The sequence below is a fragment of the Ranitomeya variabilis genome, chromosome 7 (assembly GCF_051348905.1).
Source record: "Ranitomeya variabilis isolate aRanVar5 chromosome 7, aRanVar5.hap1, whole genome shotgun sequence".
NCBI classification, from domain to species: domain Eukaryota; kingdom Metazoa; phylum Chordata; class Amphibia; order Anura; family Dendrobatidae; genus Ranitomeya; species Ranitomeya variabilis.
In genome coordinates, this window is record NC_135238.1 from 48458868 (window position 1) to 48484444 (window position 25577).

Sequence of the window (25577 nt, forward strand, 5' to 3'; positions counted from 1 at the left end):
ATGGGAGGGCTCCACCTGTTGTAGAGGGCTTAAATAGTGTGGTTAATGATGGTTTAAATGATTTGTAGGTCTGAAAACCGTTAAATGTCCATTTTGTGATGGTGCGTGATAAATACGCCATACGGATCACATACGGATTACACACGCACAAGCACATGCGCAAAATACGCAACCACACCTAAGCAACGCAGGAACTACGGAAGTCGCTTACGGAGACATTTTGGCGTATTGAACGCGTAGTACGGACGTATAATACGTGGCGTATTGTCTTACGCCAAGTGTGACCCCAGCCTAACATATACACCGGGAAAATCAACCAGCATATAGAAAGGACGTATCCATAGATCCTAAGATCTGGACATATGCCATTAGAGCCGGATTGGGGAACTGCCTTCTCGGAATGCTAAACTCTGTATAACCCCGCCTACACCATGTTTGGCAGCATTTTGTTTACACTGTGGGGGTGGGGTTATAAAGAGAATTGGTAGATCTGCAGCAGAAAAAAAAACAGATTTTATCAAAAGTGCAGCAAGTAGCCCAGTAAGTGACAAATCGCTGGAATCAGGCTTTCAGCCCCTACATTTTTCTGCTCTCAGAACACGTAGCAAAAATTGCTGACAAATTCCCTATGAGTTATAATTAACATTTTCCTTGCATATCTTATTCTTCCAATATATTTGTCTCTCAATATAGGTTCATATCATAAGTTATACATGCAGCATAAAACAGTACGGACGGTGATGTACAGACCGGTCGCGGGTCTCTCAACCCAAAGTCAACGGTCTCGTAAAACGTGTTTGGTGCTGATGTCACTAATTAGCCACTAGAGTTCCCTTCTGTGTATACAAATATCATAGTAATATGTGTATACAGGGGCCGACGAGAGGACGCAGGCGGAGTAAGGAACCTCAATCAGGTCCGCTGGGGTGTGGATGAACCTACTGAGGGGAGGGTTAATATGGGGGAGTAAACGCCCCCCGGACTAGTCCACAGATCGTCTGCGTGCTATATACACAAGGAGGTGAATTTATATAATGCAAGAATCACATCATTATAATGCAGGACTAAAGCTGTGCAGCCTATGGGGGCGGTCTGGGGACCTGGCCAGTTCCCTTTAATAAACAAAAAGTCCCTAAAAATGGCAACAGAGAAATGATCCTGCAATATATCAATGACAGCTGAGATATTCCCACATCATGCCGAAATATGCAGCAAAATGCCAATGAAATGTTCCACACATCCCCGGACCTCGGAGGCAGAATATTTGTAATTACCCGATCTTACGTTACTTAGATTTTCTCCCTATAAATTCAATTGCATGACATAGCCATTCCCAGATACAGCAGTGACAGCCCCTACAATATACCCGACAGCCAGCAACGCATCCCCAGGGTATCAATGGGTTACTTACATCCAAATGTGGTAGCAGTCAGGAAAAGAAGGCAGTGGGTCACAGGCGTGAAGCTGGAGGCCATGACACCGCTATGTAGGGAGCAGGGAAGATCAGGAGCAGCTTTGTGCAGTCACATAATATGACAGCATCACCTTCCTCCTCTGTACCAGGGTGCTGTCACCCTCTGGTGGAAGTAGGTGGAACTGCACAGAGACATTGAGACAGAGGCAAAACTCCTTGTAATAACGTTTTTTTACTTTAATATGCCGCAATGAGGTTCCCACCGGATCATCTTGTTGATCAGGTTTTAAAAAAGTTAATTTCATTAAAAAAAAAAATCATTTGAACTGCATTATAGTACATATATAATGGTGGTAAGACCCCTCGGAGGCGGGACTGCCAATGATAATGCATGGGCAAAGTAAACCAATAGTAAGGCTGATCATTCTCAACATTAGCACCACCTGACTAATATTGTGTAGGTCCACCTAATGCTCCGAAAACTGCTGTGATATATCAAGGCATGGACTCCACCAGACGTCTCATGGTGTCCCGTGATATCTGGCCCCAAGAGCTGATCCTGGAATTTGGAGGCTTCCTAACCTACAGTTTTCAGGTTTATATGTCTCATTGGGCCCCTCTTCACTTTTGATTTTTCCTCTTTGTTTTCCAACATCTGTACCTTTTTTCATTTTTTGTTCCATACAGTTGCATCTGGGCTTGATTTTTTTTTAGGCCCAATCTGTAGTTTTTACCATCACCATTTTGGGGTCCATACGCTTTCTGATCTCTTATTGCTTTGTCTTTATGGGAGGTGATATGACTGAAAAATAGCGGTTTCAATTTTATTTTTCATTTTATTCATTTTATTATTGGTGCTCACCTTATGTGATAAATATTATATTTTATTCTTTTGTTCTTTTATGTGGTGATACTAAACATCCAAAAAAAATGTTAAACATTTCTTTGTTTATTTTTTGTATGTTTTTATTGGATGACCCAATGGGCCTCTAACCTGAGATCCATCGATGACTTGTACACTACACTGCTTTGCTGTAATTATTCCGATACTCGTAAATGTCGATCTCACTACTGACAGAGGCTTCTGGGGGGGTTCAAATAAATTTGATTGCAGCAGTTACACTGTATAACACAGCCGGCATCCTTGCTGTATGGAGCAGGCTCAGCTCTGGAGACTGCTACATACATTCAGTGCACGTATACAGCATGAATCATGAGTGGAAGTTTGCGCTGAGTGTCCGCCCCTCCATCCCTTGGTACAGTGGACCCTGACACTTGCCCCGGTATGCCAGGTGCTAGTGCCAGCTGTGACAGGTAGGGCTTGTTCTTCCATCACATCTCACAGATGTTCTATCAGTCTGAGATCTGAGAAACCTTAAATCCTTTGTCGTGATCCTCTAATAGTTTCTGAGCTTTGTTTTCAGAGTGGTATGTCACATCCCGCTACAAGAGGTCTCTGCTACCACAAAGGGTGTTACTCAGTCTGTCCATTATTTAGGTAGCTGATATATGTCACATCCATGTGAATGCCAGGATCCAAGGTTTCGCAGCAGAGCTTTATCCAGTGCAGCAGACTGGCTCCTCGCCATAGTGCATCTTGGTGCTCTCTCATCCCCAGGTCATTACAGTTCAGAAGCTGACGCAATGGATGATTGTAAAAATGGATGCTGGATTTGATGGCTGGTAATCGGTGCCATGATATTTCTAATGATTCGCATCACTTTTCTCAGATGGCATAATCGTAGGAATCCTGTTTTAAAAATGGTTGATTTCCACTGAAAATCTACATGAACAGATGATGTTTGGGTAAATAAGGATCGGGTAGTTGGAATTCAGTCTCCTGATGCTTTTTTTGTTTACTGGGGAGATAATTCTCAGCAGCGGTTCCCTCATATAGAAACACAGGAAGGCTGAGCTGAGTGTTGTGTATTTAGGAGATGGAGGAAGATGTCGGCTGAACGATCGTTTGGCTGACAGCTTCTAATGGGTATGACCAGCTTTTGGCATGTCCATTGGAGGAGCGTTGTTGAACTGACGGCCTAAGTGAGTTCATTCCTCACGGTAGTGCAGCGCCCCCACTGCCGCAGGGCCGAGGGGTACCCGGTACCGGGCCTCTGAGTCTCTGTTCTGGGGTTGTCACGGTGGCTAGACCCGGTCCGTGACCCTGCTGAGGGGCGCCCAAGGAAAGGTGTGGATGGTGGTGCGGTGCGGTGCAGTGCAGGTCGCAGTAAATAACGAGGACACCAAGTTGCAGTCTCTTTACCTCTTTACTGAAGGCTTCAGGATCCTCAGTCCGGAATACGGTTAACCGGGCTGCTTGAGTCCGGCCGGTCCGATGGCACCTCCAGAGTTCCCGTTGCAGGTGGAAATCTGTGCCTACCTTCTAGCGCTTGTGTGTTGTGGTCCTCCCCTACTGTGCTTACGGGATAGTCCCCACAACTGTTGTGTCTGTTTCTGAAGTTCCCTCACAACTCGATTATGATGTTCTTTTTCGTCCCCCAGATGATATGGCTAGGACGCACCCGTATGACGGGTAGGCTCGGAGCTCTTCCGGGACCCTAGTGTCGCCCCTCTCCTATTGTTGCCCCCTATGTCGTCTTAGGTGATTTGAGTGAGACAGCCCGCCTATAACTGACTGTCCTGCCGTTGGTTTGAAGTTAGGCCTGAAGCTCTATACTTCCTCGGCGTTTCCGGCCACCGGCTGCGCGCCTCAGTATGATGTTGCCTCGTCTTACAGCACGACTCCTACTGGTGTTTCTCCTTGTTGCGTTGATCTCGTTTCTCACTCAGCACAATAAACCTCGCTTCTTGTCCTTTCTTGGGGTACCGCCGCTATAAAGTGCAGGCGCGGTCCCGTAACGTTCTTTCTGTTCGCTAGGCCTCTGTCAGGATCCCACCCCTGACAGGGACCCCCCTGAATCTTCCCCTGCAACACCCTCTGCCACAGGATGTTGCCTGGTTCCAACCCAGTCAGCTTTCTGTCTAACTTGCTATCTAACTCCCAGTTTTACCAGATTGTGAGGAGTGGCCTAATACATAGCACCCTTAGCTCCCCCTGGAGGCCAGACTGTGAAGTGTATTGGTGTCTGTGATACCTGGTCAGGTGAACTCCTTCAGTGCCATCAGACGTACCATAGCCCCCCTTAGCGGCGGAGCATCAGTACTGCAACGACCAGGACTCTGGGGCTCTGTACTCCCCCCTGGTTAAATCCAATACTCCTGGACTGGGAAGAAAACAACAATACATGTCAGCAAAAAGACATACAATTTTTGAAATGCAATAACAAGTAAATTCGAACAGAGCTTCCCTTTATGGGAGGTAAGGACACTTGAACGTTACAAACATGGTTAAATATTGAAATAACATACTATAAATAACTTTTCTTACCCAGCCGGGTATTCTACTAAGTGCAAATTTTTGAACAATAATTTAACATTGCCTTTAAGGACGTACACGCTGAATCCACTAAAGACCTTCTTATAAAACACTATAAGGCTAATCAACTTTTCTTCATTTTCCACCTTTACATCTGCAGGACCGCCTGTCTATCTGCCCCAGGCCTACTGCCTCTCGTTCTGTTGCAGGAACGCCCCTTCTCGCCCGGGCCTACTGCCTTTCTGCTACTATACACAGTATAGAACTTATCAACCTTCTCTCAGTTCAAGATCACTGAGCCATCTCTGTATGGCTCCTAGGAGGACTCACTGACTAACCCCGTACGGGATCACTTCGCCGTCGCTCGGGCACCTGCTGATCATCTTCGCTGTCTTGAGATCGGCAGCCGTGCATGCACCTGACTCCGCCATTTCTCCGAGGTCGAGCTCCCTCTTCACCTCGTTCCCGCCGTTCCAAATCAGGAGGTGGTTCTCCTCCGCTGCTGGGCAGGTCGTCATCTCGCAGCAGAAGTCGGAGGGGGTGGTCTCTGCTTTTGGCGCCGCTTTGGTAGTCTCCTCCCATGGCACGCCCTTCTTCCTCTGCGCTCCCTGTGGCGCTGCAATGGTGGCGTTTTTTTGGCAGGAACTTTTGGCAGCAAGTGGCAACACACAGTCTTTGCAATAAGTCTCAGTCCAGGCACAATAAATCACAGTTCCAAGGCACATATGACCTGATTCTTCAAGCTTAAGTAGATCCTGTTCGTGACGCCAAGTTGCAGCGCCCCCACTGCCGCAGGGCCGAGGGGTACCCGGTATCGGGCCTCTGAGTCTCTGTTCTGGGGTTGTCACGGTGGCTAGACCCGGTCCGTGACCCTGCTGAGGGGCGCCCAAGGAGAGGTGTGGATGGTGGTGCGGTGCGGTGCAGTGCAGGTCGCAGTAAATAACGAGGACACCAAGTTGCAGTCTCTTTACCTCTTTACTGAAGGCTTCAGGATCCTCAGTCCGGAATACGGTTAACCGGGCTGCTTGAGTCCGGCCGGTCCGATGGCACCTCCAGAGTTCCCGTTGCAGGTGGAAATCTGTGCCTACCTTCTAGCACTTGTGTGTTGTGGTCCTCCCCTGCTGTGCTTATGGGATAGTCCCCACAACTGTTGTGTCTGTTTCTGAAGTTCCCTCACAACTCGATTATGGTGTTCTTCTTCGTCCCCCAGATGATATGGCTAGGACGCACCTGTATGACGGGTAGGCTCGGAACTCTTCCGGGACCCTAGTGTCGCCCCTCTCCTATTGTTGCCCCCTATGTCGTCTTAGGTGATTTGAGTGAGACAGCCCGCCTATAACTGACTGTCCTGCCGTTGGTTTGAAGTTAGGCCTGAAGCTCTATACTTCCTCGGCGTTTCCGGCCACCGGCTGCGCGCCTCAGTATGATGTTGCCTCGTCTTACAGCACGACTCCTACTGGTGTTTCTCCTTGTTGCGTTGATCTCGTTTCTCACTCAGCACAATAAACCTCGCTTCTTGTCCTTTCTTGGGGTACCGCCGCTATAAAGTGCAGGCGCGGTCCCGTAACGTTCTTTCTGTTCGCTAGGCCTCTGTCAGGATCCCACCCCTGACAGGGACCCCCCTGAATCTTCCCCTGCAACACCCTCTGCCACAGGATGTTGCCTGGTTCCAACCCAGTCAGCTTTCTGTCTAACTTGCTATCTAACTCCCAGTTTTACCAGATTGTGAGGAGTGGCCTAATACATAGCACCCTTAGCTCCCCCTGGAGGCCAGACTGTGAAGTGTATTGGTGTCTGTGATACCTGGTCAGGTGAACTCCTTCAGTGCCATCAGACGTACCATAGCCCCCCTTAGCGGCGGAGCATCAGTACTGCAACGACCAGGACTCTGGGGCTCTGTACTCCCCCCTGGTTAAATCCAATACTCCTGGACTGGGAAGAAAACAACAATACATGTCAGCAAAAAGACATACAATTTTTGAAATGCAATAACAAGTAAATTCGAACAGAGCTTCCCTTTATGGGAGGTAAGGACACTTGAACGTTACAAACATGGTTAAATATTGAAATAACATACTATAAATAACTTTTCTTACCCAGCCGGGTATTCTACTAAGTGCAAATTTTTGAACAATAATTTAACATTGCCTTTAAGGACGTACACGCTGAATCCACTAAAGACCTTCTTATAAAACACTATAAGGCTAATCAACTTTTCTTCATTTTCCACCTTTACATCTGCAGGACCGCCTGTCTATCTGCCCCAGGCCTACTGCCTCTCGTTCTGTTGCAGGAACGCCCCTTCTCGCCCGGGCCTACTGCCTTTCTGCTACTATACACAGTATAGAACTTATCAACCTTCTCTCAGTTCAAGATCACTGAGCCATCTCTGTATGGCTCCTAGGAGGACTCACTGACTAACCCCGTACGGGATCACTTCGCCGTCGCTCGGGCACCTGCTGATCATCTTCGCTGTCTTGAGATCGGCAGCCGTGCATGCACCTGACTCCGCCATTTCTCCGAGGTCGAGCTCCCTCTTCACCTCGTTCCCGCCGTTCCAAATCAGGAGGTGGTTCTCCTCCGCTGCTGGGCAGGTCGTCATCTCGCAGCAGAAGTCGGAGGGGGTGGTCTCTGCTTTTGGCGCCGCTTTGGTAGTCTCCTCCCATGGCACGCCCTTCTTCCTCTGCGCTCCCTGTGGCGCTGCAATGGTGGCGTTTTTTTGGCAGGAACTTTTGGCAGCAAGTGGCAACACACAGTCTTTGCAATAAGTCTCAGTCCAGGCACAATAAATCACAGTTCCAAGGCACATATGACCTGATTCTTCAAGCTTAAGTAGATCCTGTTCGTGACGCCAAGTTGCAGCGCCCCCACTGCCGCAGGGCCGAGGGGTACCCGGTATCGGGCCTCTGAGTCTCTGTTCTGGGGTTGTCACGGTGGCTAGACCCGGTCCGTGACCCTGCTGAGGGGCGCCCAAGGAGAGGTGTGGATGGTGGTGCGGTGCGGTGCAGTGCAGGTCGCAGTAAATAACGAGGACACCAAGTTGCAGTCTCTTTACCTCTTTACTGAAGGCTTCAGGATCCTCAGTCCGGAATACGGTTAACCGGGCTGCTTGAGTCCGGCCGGTCCGATGGCACCTCCAGAGTTCCCGTTGCAGGTGGAAATCTGTGCCTACCTTCTAGCACTTGTGTGTTGTGGTCCTCCCCTGCTGTGCTTATGGGATAGTCCCCACAACTGTTGTGTCTGTTTCTGAAGTTCCCTCACAACTCGATTATGGTGTTCTTCTTCGTCCCCCAGATGATATGGCTAGGACGCACCTGTATGACGGGTAGGCTCGGAACTCTTCCGGGACCCTAGTGTCGCCCCTCTCCTATTGTTGCCCCCTATGTCGTCTTAGGTGATTTGAGTGAGACAGCCCGCCTATAACTGACTGTCCTGCCGTTGGTTTGAAGTTAGGCCTGAAGCTCTATACTTCCTCGGCGTTTCCGGCCACCGGCTGCGCGCCTCAGTATGATGTTGCCTCGTCTTACAGCACGACTCCTACTGGTGTTTCTCCTTGTTGCGTTGATCTCGTTTCTCACTCAGCACAATAAACCTCGCTTCTTGTCCTTTCTTGGGGTACCGCCGCTATAAAGTGCAGGCGCGGTCCCGTAACGTTCTTTCTGTTCGCTAGGCCTCTGTCAGGATCCCACCCCTGACAGGGACCCCCCTGAATCTTCCCCTGCAACACCCTCTGCCACAGGATGTTGCCTGGTTCCAACCCAGTCAGCTTTCTGTCTAACTTGCTATCTAACTCCCAGTTTTACCAGATTGTGAGGAGTGGCCTAATACATAGCACCCTTAGCTCCCCCTGGAGGCCAGACTGTGAAGTGTATTGGTGTCTGTGATACCTGGTCAGGTGAACTCCTTCAGTGCCATCAGACGTACCATAGCCCCCCTTAGCGGCGGAGCATCAGTACTGCAACGACCAGGACTCTGGGGCTCTGTACTCCCCCCTGGTTAAATCCAATACTCCTGGACTGGGAAGAAAACAACAATACATGTCAGCAAAAAGACATACAATTTTTGAAATGCAATAACAAGTAAATTCGAACAGAGCTTCCCTTTATGGGAGGTAAGGACACTTGAACGTTACAAACATGGTTAAATATTGAAATAACATACTATAAATAACTTTTCTTACCCAGCCGGGTATTCTACTAAGTGCAAATTTTTGAACAATAATTTAACATTGCCTTTAAGGACGTACACGCTGAATCCACTAAAGACCTTCTTATAAAACACTATAAGGCTAATCAACTTTTCTTCATTTTCCACCTTTACATCTGCAGGACCGCCTGTCTATCTGCCCCAGGCCTACTGCCTCTCGTTCTGTTGCAGGAACGCCCCTTCTCGCCCGGGCCTACTGCCTTTCTGCTACTATACACAGTATAGAACTTATCAACCTTCTCTCAGTTCAAGATCACTGAGCCATCTCTGTATGGCTCCTAGGAGGACTCACTGACTAACCCCGTACGGGATCACTTCGCCGTCGCTCGGGCACCTGCTGATCATCTTCGCTGTCTTGAGATCGGCAGCCGTGCATGCACCTGACTCCGCCATTTCTCCGAGGTCGAGCTCCCTCTTCACCTCGTTCCCGCCGTTCCAAATCAGGAGGTGGTTCTCCTCCGCTGCTGGGCAGGTCGTCATCTCGCAGCAGAAGTCGGAGGGGGTGGTCTCTGCTTTTGGCGCCGCTTTGGTAGTCTCCTCCCATGGCACGCCCTTCTTCCTCTGCGCTCCCTGTGGCGCTGCAATGGTGGCGTTTTTTTGGCAGGAACTTTTGGCAGCAAGTGGCAACACACAGTCTTTGCAATAAGTCTCAGTCCAGGCACAATAAATCACAGTTCCAAGGCACATATGACCTGATTCTTCAAGCTTAAGTAGATCCTGTTCGTGACGCCAAGTTGCAGCGCCCCCACTGCCGCAGGGCCGAGGGGTACCCGGTATCGGGCCTCTGAGTCTCTGTTCTGGGGTTGTCACGGTGGCTAGACCCGGTCCGTGACCCTGCTGAGGGGCGCCCAAGGAGAGGTGTGGATGGTGGTGCGGTGCGGTGCAGTGCAGGTCGCAGTAAATAACGAGGACACCAAGTTGCAGTCTCTTTACCTCTTTACTGAAGGCTTCAGGATCCTCAGTCCGGAATACGGTTAACCGGGCTGCTTGAGTCCGGCCGGTCCGATGGCACCTCCAGAGTTCCCGTTGCAGGTGGAAATCTGTGCCTACCTTCTAGCACTTGTGTGTTGTGGTCCTCCCCTGCTGTGCTTATGGGATAGTCCCCACAACTGTTGTGTCTGTTTCTGAAGTTCCCTCACAACTCGATTATGATGTTCTTCTTCGTCCCCCAGATGATATGGCTAGGACGCACCTGTATGACGGGTAGGCTCGGAACTCTTCCGGGACCCTAGTGTCGCCCCTCTCCTATTGTTGCCCCCTATGTCGTCTTAGGTGATTTGAGTGAGACAGCCCGCCTATAACTGACTGTCCTGCCGTTGGTTTGAAGTTAGGCCTGAAGCTCTATACTTCCTCGGCGTTTCCGGCCACCGGCTGCGCGCCTCAGTATGATGTTGCCTCGTCTTACAGCACGACTCCTACTGGTGTTTCTCCTTGTTGCGTTGATCTCGTTTCTCACTCAGCACAATAAACCTCGCTTCTTGTCCTTTCTTGGGGTACCGCCGCTATAAAGTGCAGGCGCGGTCCCGTAACGTTCTTTCTGTTCGCTAGGCCTCTGTCAGGATCCCACCCCTGACAGGGACCCCCCTGAATCTTCCCCTGCAACACCCTCTGCCACAGGATGTTGCCTGGTTCCAACCCAGTCAGCTTTCTGTCTAACTTGCTATCTAACTCCCAGTTTTACCAGATTGTGAGGAGTGGCCTAATACATAGCACCCTTAGCTCCCCCTGGAGGCCAGACTGTGAAGTGTATTGGTGTCTGTGATACCTGGTCAGGTGAACTCCTTCAGTGCCATCAGACGTACCATAGCCCCCCTTAGCGGCGGAGCATCAGTACTGCAACGACCAGGATTCTGGGGCGCTGCACTAGCATTGGTGGCCAAAGGCTAGATTGGCTTGTCCATTGCAGGATATGGTGGGCTGGAGGCCAAGAAGTTTGGCACAAGGCCTGTAGAGACCCTGAAAAGTGGGGCATCTGGCACTTTTTGGGAGAGAAGTATTAGCCTAATATTTCTATCCAAGACCCAGAGATAGTTATTGTGGACAGACTGGAGACTACTCAACAGTCCTTTTAGTCAAGAGGGTACTGAATATACGACTGCAAGTCATCAAAAAAGTTCTCTCATTTCATGTACGGCTGCGGAGACTCCCACTAGTCGGGAAAGACCTGAAGCCCCCTATGTGAATGGGGCAGGAGTGAGCATGCGTGACCACCACTTCTACAGACAGTGAATGGAACAATAATGGTACATAATCGCTACTATTACATTTACACAGTTGACTTTTGGATCCTCACTCTCGAGAATGGTGGAGGTCCCAGCAGCGAGACCCCCAGCAATCATACAACTATAACCTCTCGAGTACAGGTGAAACCTAGCGAATTTGGAACATTTGTGTCTAAAAAAGGATCACATGACCTTAAAAAGTGCAAAGTGTGAATATACCCAAGAATTACAGAGAATAGGTACCGATCTGCCAAAATCAGAGCACGGGTGTTAGGGGTCGAGTTCCCGCCTCTGCACAGGGGGAATCTCAGGCCATCTCCGCTGCGGTCTCCCATTCTTCTTCTGCCGCAGTGGAGCCTGCTCAGCGGAGACGTTGGTCCCAGCGTCTCGCTCAGTCTGAGTCTGGCAAAGGGTTACTGCTGCTTTTCCAGCTTCTGCCATTGAAGCTAGTGCTGGGCAGCGGCGAGCAGACGCTTTTGGGACTAATGCATGTAGAAAAGACGCTGAGACACCATTCCGTGTGTCTCAACGCAAGCGATGAATAGCCAGGTCTTTCACCGGGAAGGAACAACCACGGGAAGGGCAGCATCCAATAAAGGAAAACCACCTACAGTATGCCAAAACATGGTGTCCATCCACAGACAGCTTTTTCGGGGTATTTGCCCCTCATCAGTGTGGAGTAGGAAACTGGCTAGATGGAGCAGTGCCTAGTGAAAAGGCTATAAACATAAGGATGAATGACTTCGGGGAGATCAAAACATCCAACACCGCGGAGACACCATCACCTGTTTCTCAACACAGTGATCCAGTACACTGCCCCCATCCCTTATGGGAAATATGCAAATGCATGCAGAAAAGCCGCGGAGACACCATCCCGTGTTTCTCAACGCAAGCAATAAATAGCCAGGTCTTTCACCGGGAAGGAACAACCACGGGAAGGGCAGCATCCAATAATGGAAAACCACCTATGCCAAAACATGGAATCCATCCACAGACAGCACAGACATCCACACTGATGAGGGGCAAATACCCCGAAACAGATGTCTGTCTGGGTGTTATTAATCCCAGATTAGCTCTACAAGTGCAGGCCGCAGGCTGAATGTCCCCTGTAACCGACCCTAATGTGCCAGCCTCAGTTACAGGGGAAATCACCAATTAAATGAAATGTATAAATATTGAATTGTCCACCCCACAAAGGGCTTTTATGACCATATTGGGGTACAATGTATGAAATAAATGAAAAATTATTATGTCTGTAATGTGCTGTGGAATTAAAGGTGCAATATCAGCGAGTAAAATATATGTGTAATGCTGTGGACGACCTCACCTGTGGACGGGACCCTGCGCAAACCATACCGCTCATTATCCCCGCACCTCTGCCGTCGCCATACCACTGCAGCAACCCTCCCATGGACACCAGGCCAAGGCGTCGACCACCTACGCAGGAAGGGACCCTGCTCAGGTGCACGCCGTCCCGCATCACCCCACCTCTGTCGACACTATGCCTCCTGTGACCCTGCTCTGCCACCGCCAGCCCTCAGGTAAGATACTGTAAATTCGGACAGTAAGACGGACCCACATCTTATAAAAAAATCTTTTTTTCTGCAATTTTCACCCCAAATTTGGGGTGCGTCTTATGGTCCGATGCGTCTTAGGGTATGTTTCCACGGTCAGGAAACGCTGCTTGTTTGACGCTGCGCAGAGCTGCAGCGTCAAACAAGCAGCGTCCAGATGTTCCAGCATAGTGGAGGGGATTTTATGAAATCCCGTCTCCACTATGCGTGGAAACCCGCACGCGGCGGCCCTGCGACTCCGGACATGCTGCGCGTCTTTTCAGATCGCAGCATGTCCGAATACCTTGCGGGGATGCAGGTATATCACAGGGCGCTATGGGAGAGAGCGATCATCCCGGATGTGAAGAGTTAACACATCCGGCATGATCGCGTCCCAGAAAGGGGGCGGGGCTTCGCCGCTGCGGCGATACCGCCGTCCATCCTGACAGTGGAAACATACCCTTATAGTCCGAAAAATACGGTGTGTGTGTATATATATATAAATATATATAAAATAGAGGTCCCATGTGTGGGAAAAAAAAAGTGAAAAATAAGTTAGTGAAAAACAAGCCAGAGATTTCCTTTTTTTTCAACACTTTCCCTTTCCATATCAAAGAAAAAAAATATATAAAAAAGAAAAGAATATAAAAATGACAAAAAAGCATAAAAATAAGGTTCATACAAGGAGTCACGGAAAAAAGAGGCAAAAATTATTTGGATGCTGAAATTAGGAAAATATTTTAGAGCTATTAAAGAAAATATCTAAAAAATAGAAAAAAAAAGTGTCTGGTCGTGAAATGGTTATATAACGAACTTTATGACGACTGCAACCAAGCTTTATTAGCGCTTCCTAACCAGACTCAGCGACAGCCAATGGGATTGTAGTACCTCATTGTCACGCTGCCGTCGCAAACTAAAGACATAAGACAACCATAGTTAATTTCTTAAAAGCAGTATCCCTCCGCTCTACAATATAGTCCCTCTCAATGCAAATAGCTTTACTGCAGCGGTTTCACGTACGAATAACGGAGATGGCGAAGATTATTATCAGCGATCTGGGTTATTATTGCATTGTGAAAGATTAGATTGGAAGGTTTTATGTGGGACGTAGAGAACTCATCGCTCGCGCAAAGGCTTCTGGCATGTGGACTGGGCGGGAGACGGCGGAAGGTTCCACTCCTCGTGTCTGGTGCTGGGGCGGGATGCCGGGCCTGTAGCTGTGCGGTGATCGCCACGGTGAGATTTATGACTGGCGCCTTCTGGGGGTGACGGGGATTTTATGTTTCCCGTCCCCATATGATGTGATAATGCTGAGCGGGCGGGCGTGAGGCCGGAGCTCTCCCCGGGGCTGCAGCACCATCCTGCCCGGCTGTACAGGGGACGTGCTGGGGCCGGTGCCCGGGCCTCCTGGCCGGATCTCCCCCCACACCGCGCTGCTCCCACTAGATGGCGCCTGTGTTCCTCATAGTGTGAAGGAGGAAATGCTGCAGTAATAAGCGCCATAAGCGGGGTCTGGAGGCCTCTCCTCACAGCTGTGGGCGGAGATTAGCAGCGATTTGTTCTGTTTCTGTTGATGTTTCCAGTTGTCACCGTCTGTTCTGTGCCCCATACACTGCGGCCATCTGCTAGTAAAGTATTCTCCATGTGGGGGGCTGGAGCCTGATTATAGGGGTATTCCCGGCTCCGAGATCCTGCCCCAATATGGAATAATATTCGCTAATACCTCCAGACATCTAGTACAGTTCTTCTGATTAGCTATGTCGCAAGGCATCCCTCGTGCAGGCATTGCAGTAGTGTAGCGATTGCTCTCACGTCAGCTGTTGAAAACAGCTGACGTCACGGCCCGCTGGAGTCTGCCGGCTGACGTACTATCCCGTCAGCTGGCAGAAAAGGGGTTAAAGAGAACTTGTTGTTAGATTTATGCTGTATGATTGCAGCCAGGTATGTTTTATTCTAAAATGCTGCTGCGTTTCTGACAAAATCTAGTTTGACCCCACCCGGCTTCAGATGACTGACAGGTCTCTCCCTATGTACGCACATGAGACCTGTCAATCACCTGGATCAGGCTGGGGACCGCATCAAAGTCGGTCTGTGAAATGGCTTCTCAAGCAAAGGAGGCGATTCGTCAAAGTTTTCTCACAAGTCTTTTGCTCAAAAAAAAAATATAATTGTGACTTTTTGGTGTCCTCACTCCATTGTCACCCAGCTCTGAAAAAGTGGCTGCCCCCCACTCATCAAATTCATTACTTGTAGCGGTCGCTTCACCACAAGTCTTAAGGTACCTTCACACTAAACAATTTTACAACGAGAACGACAACGATCCGTGACGTTTCAGCGTCCTGGTTTGCGATATCGTTGTGTTTGACACGCAGCAGCGATCTGGATCCTGCTGTGATATCGCTGGTCGGAGCTGAAAGTTCAGAACTTTATTTGGTCGTCAGATCGGCGTGTATCGTCGTGTTTGACAGCAAAAGCAAGGATGCCAGCAATGATTTACATGGAGCTAACGACCTGTGACGACCTGTGAGAACGATAAGTGAGTCGCCATTACGTCACAGGATCGCTCCTGCATCATTCTGGAGCTGCTGTGTTTGACGTCTCTACAGCGACCTCCAGCGATCGGCTCGTTGTCTATATCGCTGCAGCGTCGCTGAGTGTGACGGTACCTTTACTCCAGCAGGGACTGGAGTTAGATTTGCAGTGAGGTGCACACCGCTACACACCTCGCCTGATATATGAAGTACACCCCTTAACCCTGCTGTTCTGTTAGGTCAAAAATGACCGTTTTTGAAATTCTATAATGTTATAAAAATTCAGCGTGTGATTCTGAGACTTGAGGCTCCCTGACTTTTCGTCATTAGGGGGGTACTCTCTGTGGGAATTTTTTTTTTTTTTTTAATTTTTGTTTACTTTATTTGGTACAATTTTTTTTACACTTGTACTGTTCGGTCAAAAATGACCGATAGGCCTTTATTCAGCTCTCCAGACAATTTTTGACAAAAATAAAGGTGCTATCACCTCATTTTGAACTATATATTGCATCTACTACTATTTATCAATGTATCTGACTACTTTTGGTCAGAACAGATTTACACATACCAACATTTTCAAGTTGCGATACAGCCGACGGATTCGCTTCCAGTATAGCTATGCGCAATTTATTTCACTGGTTTTTATTTACCCTGCTGTTCATATAGATCTAGTTCCATTCAGTTGTCAACATTTCATATTGTAAATCATGATTTTCTGATTTTCCATGTGTTTGCTGGTTGTACAGTATTACACTGTACATAAATGTTAATTTATTTGATTCAAAAAATAAAAGTTTTTGATTTCATTTTTCATCTGATTATTGAAAACCATGTTCACATACAGTAAAACAATGCAACAGGTAATCAAATAACACTTGAATTAGGTACAAATCACAACTTTGTTAGGTCCGGTCAAAAATGACCGGGAACAGTATAAGTGTATAAAAAACAACGTTTTTTGCCATTTTATAGAGAAAAAAGCTTTTTTTTTTTTTTTTTTTTGCCTTTGAAAAAAGTATATCTACATAATGTTTGATATTATTACTTATAGTTAACATTTAGATCAAGATTTTTTTTTTATCTGCAAAAATAATCAATTTTTACAAAAATCGAAAAAATACCATGTTCCCTTTTGGATATAAAAAAAATATAAAACAAGCTTTGTATTTATTTTTTTTCTGGTATTTGAACAACCATCTTCACAAGCAATATAATAGTGCAAAAACTGTTTAAAAAAACCACTTAGATTAGCTAAAAATGATTATTTTATAAGGACGGTCAAAAATGACCGGGAACAGTACAAGTGTATGTGAAATCTAAACAGAACAGCAGGGTTAATGAATCAGGAGGGTTTGCTCCAATTCCCCCATTCATCAAGATCAGTGAGAAAATGGCTGGCTTTGATGAATCAGAGCTAATAATAATCTTTATTTTTTATATAGCGCTAACATATTCCGCAGCACTTTACAGTTTGCACACATTATCATTGCTGTCCCCGATGGGGCTCACAATCTACATTCCCTATCAGTATGTCTTTGGACTGTGGGAGTTCATGCAGCCCAGGAATTTACAGGAACTGGAGGCATTATGCCAAGAAGAGTGGGCAGCTTTACCATCTGAGACATCAAATACTTTGAATTGTATCCTGTAATGAATGGGTAGCCAGTGTAATGACTGGCGAAGAGCGGACTCGTGTGAGTAATGATTAGCTAGATAGACAACCCTGGCTGCTGCAATAAGGATAGACTGGAGAGGGGAAAGTTGAGTGAGGGGGAGGCCAATTAATAGAGCATTGCAGTAGTCCAGGCGGGAGTGGATCAGGACAACAGTGATGGTTTTTGTTGTTTCTATAGTGAGAAAAGGGCGGATTCTAGATATGTTCTTTAGGTGTAAGCGGCATGAGTGGGCAAGAGATTGTATATGGGATGTGAAGGAGAGATCGGAGTCAAACGTAACACCCAGACAGCGCGCCTGCTACCAGGGTGTTATTATGGTGCCACCCACGTAGAGGGAAACGTCAGGTTTAGGGAGGTTAGTAGAAGGCGGGAGCAGAAGAAGTTCAGTTTTGGAGAGGTTGAGTTTCAGATAGAGAGCGGACATGATGTCGGAGACTGCGGACAGTCAGTGGCGTTCTGTAGTACAGCGGGGGTGAGGCCAGGGGATGACGTGTATAGTTGTGTGTCGTCGGCATAAAGATGGTACTGAAAGCCAAATCTGCTGATGGTCTGTCCAATTGGGGCTGTGTAGAGGGAGAAGAGAAGGGGGCCAAGGACTGAGCCCTGGGGTACCCCGACAGTGAGAGGAAGAGGAGATGAAGTGGAGCCAGAGAACAGAACACTGAAGGAGCGGTCAAAAAGATAGGAGGAGAACCAGGAGAGAGCAGTGTCCTTAATGCCTAGAGACTGGAACCTAGAGAGTAGGAGAGGGTGGTCAACAGTGTATATAACAGTAGGTATATGACCGCTACTCTGAGGGAGAGGGGACGGAAGAGCCTGATGGTGTGGACCTCAAAAGAAGGGAATGAGAGTGATGGAGTTGGTGGGATGACCTGGAAGGTGCATTGTGGGGAGAGGAGTATGCCGACCCCACCACCAGGTCTGTTTGTGGGTCTCGGGGAATGGGAGAATTGTAGGCCACCATGGGAGATGGCAGCAGGGGAGACAGTGTGAGAATCCTGGATCCAGGTTTCAGTGAGGGCTAATAGATTTAGAGAGTTGTTCAGAAAGTAGTTGTGCAGGAAAGGAAGCTGGTTACATACAGACCGTGGATTCCAAAGGGCACAATTAAAAGAAGGAGATGAGGGACTGCAAGTAATATTAATAAGGTTAGAATGGTTTTGATGTGAGGTAGGGTAGCAGTTGAGGTTGTGGGATGGTGGACCACTTTTTACCGCACTGATATAAATTTCTATTTTATACCTGGAATTTGGAGGATTTTTTTTCTTTCGGATCTGTACAGCATGGAGTGTAGCAAGAGTGGCTTCCCCTGTACTGAGAATCGTACTCGTATAGCAGGGGTGAGCTGTTTTTTTTTCTATTTTTGCAATTTTAGTGGCAGATGATTTCTGAATATCACATCCATCATCTGCTGGCAGAGATGTGGGCTCAATTATTGAGCTTGTATCAAGGTCATAGTTGTCAACAGTCTGTAAATTTACAAACAGTCCATAAAAACCTGATGCTTTTCTCTGCTGTCCGTTGCCTCTGGCAGAAATAAACACCGTCCAGTGAATTTCCTTCCCCACCCCTGAAGTTTGTACTGTACATGCGCTAAAAAGGCTGCCATGTGCAGTACAAGCAGGACCTGTCCTGGAAGAAGACTAGAGTCATGTGGGAGCCTGAAGGGTGGTGGCAGAAAATGGCGGAATTCTGCTGCAGACCTTCCTGCTGCTGCTCCCGGCTAGGTGAGCTGATGATCTGGGACTCGGTGCACTACAGGTAGGGGGGCCCGAATCCGATGCCAGCGCGCTGGTGTCCACTGCTCCTGTCTGCTTAGCGTCATTCTATCTCAGACGTCTCAGTGCAGAGGTCACGTTGTCACTACAGCGCTCTCTGTGCTGAGACGTCACAGAGAGTCAGAACTTAGAATATACTGAGGAGACCTGACCGGAGCAGTGGACTCTGGAGCTCTGGCAGCGGGGAATACAACAGGGAGAAAGGAGTATTTGTGTTTTTTTTTTTGTTTTTTTTTATAGATGGAGCAATATATGGGGCAATATATGGGGCCCATTATTCTGTGTTGAGAAATATATGGGGCCATTATACTTTAAGGAACATTATATGGGGCCATTATACTGTATGGGGCAATGTATGAGGTCCATTATTCTGTATGGAACATTGTACAGTTGTGGCCAAAAGCATTGACACCCCTGCAATTCTGTCAGATAATACTCAGTTTCTTCCTGAAAATTATTGCAATCACAAATTCTTTGGTATTATTATCTTCATTTAATTTGTCTTAAATGAAAAAACACAAGAGAATGAAGAAAAAAGCAAAACATTGATCATTTCACACAAAACTCCAAAAATGGGCCAGACAATCCATCAATGAGTTTCTTACAATGCTCTGCTGCAATTTTAGACCATTCTTCTTTGGCAAACTGCTCCAGGTCCCTGATATTTGAAGGGTGCCTTCTCCAACTGCCATTTTTAGATCTCTCCACAGGTGTTCTATAGGATTCAGGACTGGGCTCATTGCTGGCCACCTTAGAAGTCTCCAGTGCTTTCTCGCAAACCATTTTCTAGTGCTTTTTGAAGTGTGTTTTGGGGTAATTGTCCTGCTGGAAGACCCATGACCTCTGAGGGAGACCCAGCTTTCTCACACTGGGCCCTACATTATGCTGCAAAATTTGTTGGTAGTCTTCAGACTTCATAATGCCATGCACACGGTCAAGCAGTCCAGTGCCAGAGGCAGCAAAGCAACCCCAAAACATCAGGGAACCTCCGCCATGTTTGACTGTAGGGACCGTGTTCTTTTCTTTGAATGCCTCTTTTTTTCTTCTGTAAACTCTATGTTGATGCCTTTGCCCAAAAAGCTCTACTTTTGTCTCATCTGACCAGAGAACATAATTCCAAAACGTTTTAGGCTTTTTTCAGGTAAGTTTTGGCAAACTCCAGCCTGGTTTTTTTATGTCTCGGGGTAAGAAATGGGGTCTTCCTGGGTCTCCTGCCATACAGTCCCTTTTCATTCAGACGCCGACGGATAGTACGGGTTGACACTGTTGTATCCTCGGACTGCAAGGCAGCTTGAACTTGTTTGGATGTTAGTCGAGGTTCTTTATCCAACATCCGCACAATCTTGCGTTGAAATCTCTTGTCAATTTTTCTTTTCCGTCCACATCTAGGGAGGTTAGCCACAGTGCCATGGGCTTTAAACTTCTTGATTACACTGCGCACGGTAGACAGAGGAACATTCAGGTCTTTGGAAATGGACTTAAGGTAGCTTCACACTCAGCGACGCTGCAGCGATACAGACAACGATGCCGATCGCTGCAGCGTCGCTGGAGAGCTTTCACACAGACCGCTCTCCAGCGACCAACGATGCCGAGGTCCCCGGGTAACCAGGGTAAACATCGGGTTGCTAAGCGCAGGGCCGTGCTTAGTAACCCGATGTTTACCCTGGTTACCAGTGTAAAATGTAAAAATACAAACAGTACACACTCACCTTCGCGTCCCCCGGCGTCCGCTTCCTGCACTGACTGTGAGTGCTGGCCCTAACAGCAGAGCGGTGACGTCTCCGCTGTGCTGTGCTTTCACTTTACGGCCGGCATTCAGTCAGTGCAGGAAGCGGACGCCGGGGGACGCGAAGATCAGTATGTACTGTTTGTTTTTTTACATTTTACACTGGTAACCAGGGTAAACATCGGGTTACTAAGCACGGCCCTGCGCTTAGTAACCCGATATTTACCCTGGTTACCAGTGTAAAACATCGCTGGTATCGTTGCATTTGCTGTCAAACACGACGATACACGGCGATCTGACGACCAAATAAAGTTCTGAACTTTAATCAACGACCAGCGATATCACAGCAGGATCCTGATCGCTGCTGCCTGTCAAACTAAACGATATCGCTAGCCAGGACGCTGCAACGTCACGGATCGCTAGCGATATCGTTTAGTGTGAAGGTACCTTTATAGCCTTGAGATTGCTCATGCTTCCTCACAATTTGGTTTCTCAAGTCCTCAGACAGTTCTTTGGTCTTCTTTCTTTTCTCCATGCTCAATGTGGTACACACAAGGACACAGGACAGAGGTTGAGTCAACTTTAATCCATGTCAACTGGCTGCAAGTGTGATTTAGTTATTGCCAACACCTTTTAGGTGCCACAGGTAAGGTACAGGCGCTGTTAATTACATAAATTAGAGAAGCATCAAATGATTTTTCGAACAGTGCCAATACTTTTGTCCACCCCCTTTTTTATGTTTGGTGTGGAATTATATCCAATTTGGCTTTAGGACAATTCTTTTTGTGTTTTTTCATTTAAGACAAATTAAATGAAGATAATAATAGCAAAGAATTTGTGTTTGCAATCATTTTCAGGAAGAAACTGAGCATTATCAGACAGAATTGCAAGGGTGTCAATACTTTTGGCCACAACTGTATGAGGCCATTATTCTCTATGGAACATTATACGAGACCATTATTCTGTATAGAACATTATATGTGACCCATGGGGATTGAGAATTCATAATACCAAATTACCCAGAGGGTAAATAAGCCCTAATTAAGGAGGCATTAAAACATGGATTTTATTATACTTTGTTAAAAAAAATAGTGGTACATAAATTAATAAACACCCAGCAGTGTGCCTGTGCAATCTCACTATTATAATCTCTATAAAAAAATGTATAGCCCCAACCCTATCAGGAAGCATGTTGGGCATAACTAGTTTTAGATAGCAGATGTGATGCCTGTTTATCCTAGGGATAGAGACTCTAACCCATAAACTGCAGTCATGGTGGATATAGTATTGCTCTGAATAGGGATTATATATATATGGGCATATAGCCCACTAACAACAAACATAACAAAAGTTAAAATTGAGGAAGGAAAAGGAAACCAGGCATCACTACAACCAGGAGACCTCCATAACAACATGCAAATATAGCAAATGAGGTTTAAGCTGAATAACGAACCCTGTGCGTGTGTAGTAAAACTCTGCAGAAAGAAGTATTGTCGCACAGGGAAAAATGTCACAAAAAGAACTTACCCCAATCAGATATCGTAAAGATCATATGGACATGTAAGGGGTATGAATCAATCCCATTTACCATATGCTTGACACGATCAGGGAAGGAAACAGCTGCTCACATTGCATGAGATGCTATAGTGCTTACCCATGTGGGGAGGAGGAGTCGAGTGAGGAGTGCACGCTAACCCTGACGTGTGTTTCACGTAGTTGGCTTCCTCTTGGCGGTATAGATCACCTGTGCATGCGAGATATATATAGTCACAAGTGTTCAAAATTAGCACCGCATTAATTGCGGTGCATGTGCAGTGTGGTCGCAGCTGAAAAGCGCGTCGCCTCCGGCCGTCTTGGCTATAGAGCAGGTAAGGAGAAAACTTCCTGTGACGTCATCTACCCGCACCGAGCCAACAGGACGCCTTCAATGACGCGAGGCGGCAAGGGACCCACCGCGCATGCGCTCAATGCCGCGCCATTTTGAATGTGGGCAATAAATTAAAGCATGCCTGGTAAGTATATTAATGCAGTATGCAAAGGATATTTATGAAAAAGATAAAAAGCAATTAATGAAGGAACAACAATATAATGAACATAGATGATGAAAGACAGAAGATAGTCTTCAGCACATAAATTAATAAATATCTTCACTATTCCATACGATGTCCGTCCACTACATGATACTGAAGTCCATTCATTAAATAGGAATAGAGAACCATCTAATGAAGTGGTGAAGATCCACTAGATGTTCCTAGTGATATAACACTTTTAAAAAGATCATAAAAAGAGAAGAAAAAAAACATACAACGTTAGTGGGGGAGAAAAGAAAATGCAAAAACCATTTATAAACCAAAAACAGAAAGAGGTACATAGGTGAGCATAAATAATGCTAACTAGTGACTCCTAATATAGGCCATGAAGGAAATGCAGCAGTGTATTCATAAAAAAAGGAACAAAGGATAATTTCTCATTGAGACCAAGCATGGACATCGTGCCCAAAGTAACAATCCAATGGCATTCAAGCTGCGCCAGGACCCGCTTCAAATCCCCACCTCTCGTACCACAATGCCCCTTATCTATCCCACGGATCTTTAATGCGGTCAGGTCAGAGTAATTGCACAGTTTGAAATGCCTAGGAATGGTTTTGAGCTCAACATCTCCATTGAACTGTTTGGCCGCCACGGTGTCACGGGGAGACTAGGTTCACAAGAGCTAAATAACCCGGGCCCCTTCAATTTCCCTCAGACTAGGGAAATCCTGACTGACCCTCTACCTGAAGTTTACACTGAAGGTGTGCATGTCCAGGCCTTGAACCTCACCCTGTCTCCTGGACTCAACCCTAGGCTGAGACCCCCGCCCACAACCCAGTGAAGAGACAATACACAAATACCCACAGATATCACAGACAAGGATAACAGAAAATATATGCCATGCTGCAGTCACTCAGGAATACACTATAAATGTGCAGGGCAAAATAAATACAAATATAGGAAGGAGTAAATAAGACAAAGGAAGATACACCACCAGCAACGAATCTCCAACTACCAGCTCACCACTCCAGACCGAGATAACAACGCACAAGACTGAAGCTATAATCGGCGACGCCCAAAGTTCAAGAAAACTATTTAAAGGCAATGGGCATGGCCCAGCTTCCAATCCGAGCATGAGGTAAATTAACCCCAGAACAGCTAGATAAAATCTAGCCGACGCCAATTAGCACATAGTGGTCAAAAGCGGAATTACCGCTGTCTGTCGAACGACCTGGTCTGAACAGCGTTCGACATGACAGTACCCCGCCTTCTACGAGGGACCCCAGGGCCCTCACGGCTTATAGGACCCGGCTTGTCTGGATGGCGACGATGAAAAACCCTGACCAGCCGATCCGCATGAATGTCCGAGGCTGGTACCCAGGACCTCTCCTTAGGCCTATAACCACGCCAGTGTACCAAGTACTGTAAAGTGCGGCACACTACACGAGAGTCAACCACCCTGGAGACCTCAAATTGCAAATTACCATCCACCAAGACTGGAGGTGGCATAGGTGCCGCATCCACAGAACCCACCACCTTCTTAAGAAGAGACCTGTGGAACACGTTGTGTATCTTATACACTGTAGGGAGCTCCAATCGGTACGCTACAGGGTTAATGACGGCGGTGACCCTAAATGGACCAATAAACTGTGGACCCAATTTAAGGGATGGTATTTTGAGTCTTATGTTTTTTGTGGATAACCACACCCAGTCATCCACACTCCGGTCCGGACCTGGCACACGCCTACTGTCAGCCACACGTTTGTACCTGGCACCCACACTCAACAGACGCTGTTTAACTCTCCTCCAGACTGATGACAATTGTGCTCCTAACTGGTCCTCCTCCGGAACGCCGGAAGAGCCCCTCTGACTCAAAGTACAAAATTGAGGATGTAGCCCGTAAACACAAAAAAACGGAGACTCCCCAGATGACTCCTGGCGGTGATTATTGATGGCAAACTCAGCCAAAGGAAGAACGGTAGACCACTCCCCCTGATTATCAGAGACAAAGCAGCGCAGGTACTGTTCCAAATTTTGGTTCATACGCTCAGTCTGACCATTTGACTGAGGATGAAACGCCAAAGAATGAGACAACTTGATCCCCATCCGTGAGCAAAAATGCTTTCCAAAACTTTGCCACAAACTGAGTACCCCTATCAGACACGATGTCAGACGGAACCCCATGAAGTCTGACCACCTCCTGCACAAATACCTGAGCCAGAGTCTTAGCGTTAGGCAACGAAGGCAAAGATACAAAGTGCGACATTTTTGAAAACCGATCAACAATCACCAAGATGACCGTGTTCCCAGCTGATGAGGGCAAATCAGTGCTGAAATCCATGGAGTTTTCCGTCCATAGTTTACTAGGTACCTCAAGAGGAAGTAGTGTGCCCACAGGACGAGAGCAGGGCGTCTTATCCCTAGTGCACGTGGTACAAGCTGACACGTATGAGACCACGTCCTGTCGGATCTTGGGCCACCAAAACCGACGTGACACCAACTCCAAAGTACCTCTAACCCCTGGGTGGCCAGCCAGGACAGCATCATGATGCACCTCCAACACCTTTAAGCGCAGATGCAGCGGTACAAAAGATTTGTTGATTGGAAGCTCAGATGGTACCTCCTCCTGAGCCTCAGCAATCTCTGCCTCAACCTCGGTAGTGAGAGCTGAAACCACGACACCCTTTTGGAGGATGGGTACCGGATCCTCCAGAGGTTCTCCCCTAGGAAAACACCTGGACAGAGCATCCGCCTTAGTGTTTTTAGAACCAGGTCTGTAAGTGACAACAAAGTTGAACCGTGTGAAAAACAATGCCCAGCGAGCCTGCCTGGGGGACAGACGCTTGGCTGACTCCCAATACAGCAGATTCTTATGATCGGTAATAACAGTAACCTGATGTACCGACCCCTCCAAGAAGTGTCGCCATTCCTCAAAGGCCAACTTAATAGCCAACAACTCCCTGTTGCCGATATCGTAGTTACGTTCGGCGGATGACAGTTTCTTGGAGAAATAGGCGCACGGACGCAAACCACTCAAAGATGAGCCTTGAGATAGTACTTCCCCT

At 47.4% G+C, this 25577-nt stretch overlaps 1 protein-coding gene across 1 annotated transcript in view; it reads left to right on the forward strand.

Moving 5' to 3' along the window:
* The first annotated feature begins 13880 nt into the window (after positions 1–13880).
* Positions 13881–25577, forward strand: part of LOC143785884 (uncharacterized) — a 57331-nt gene continuing 45634 nt past the window's right edge. Inside the window, exon 1 of the mRNA XM_077275025.1 lies at positions 13881–14007. The gene's annotated coding sequence lies outside the window, so the exon portion shown is untranslated. The remainder of the gene's footprint in view (positions 14008–25577) is intronic.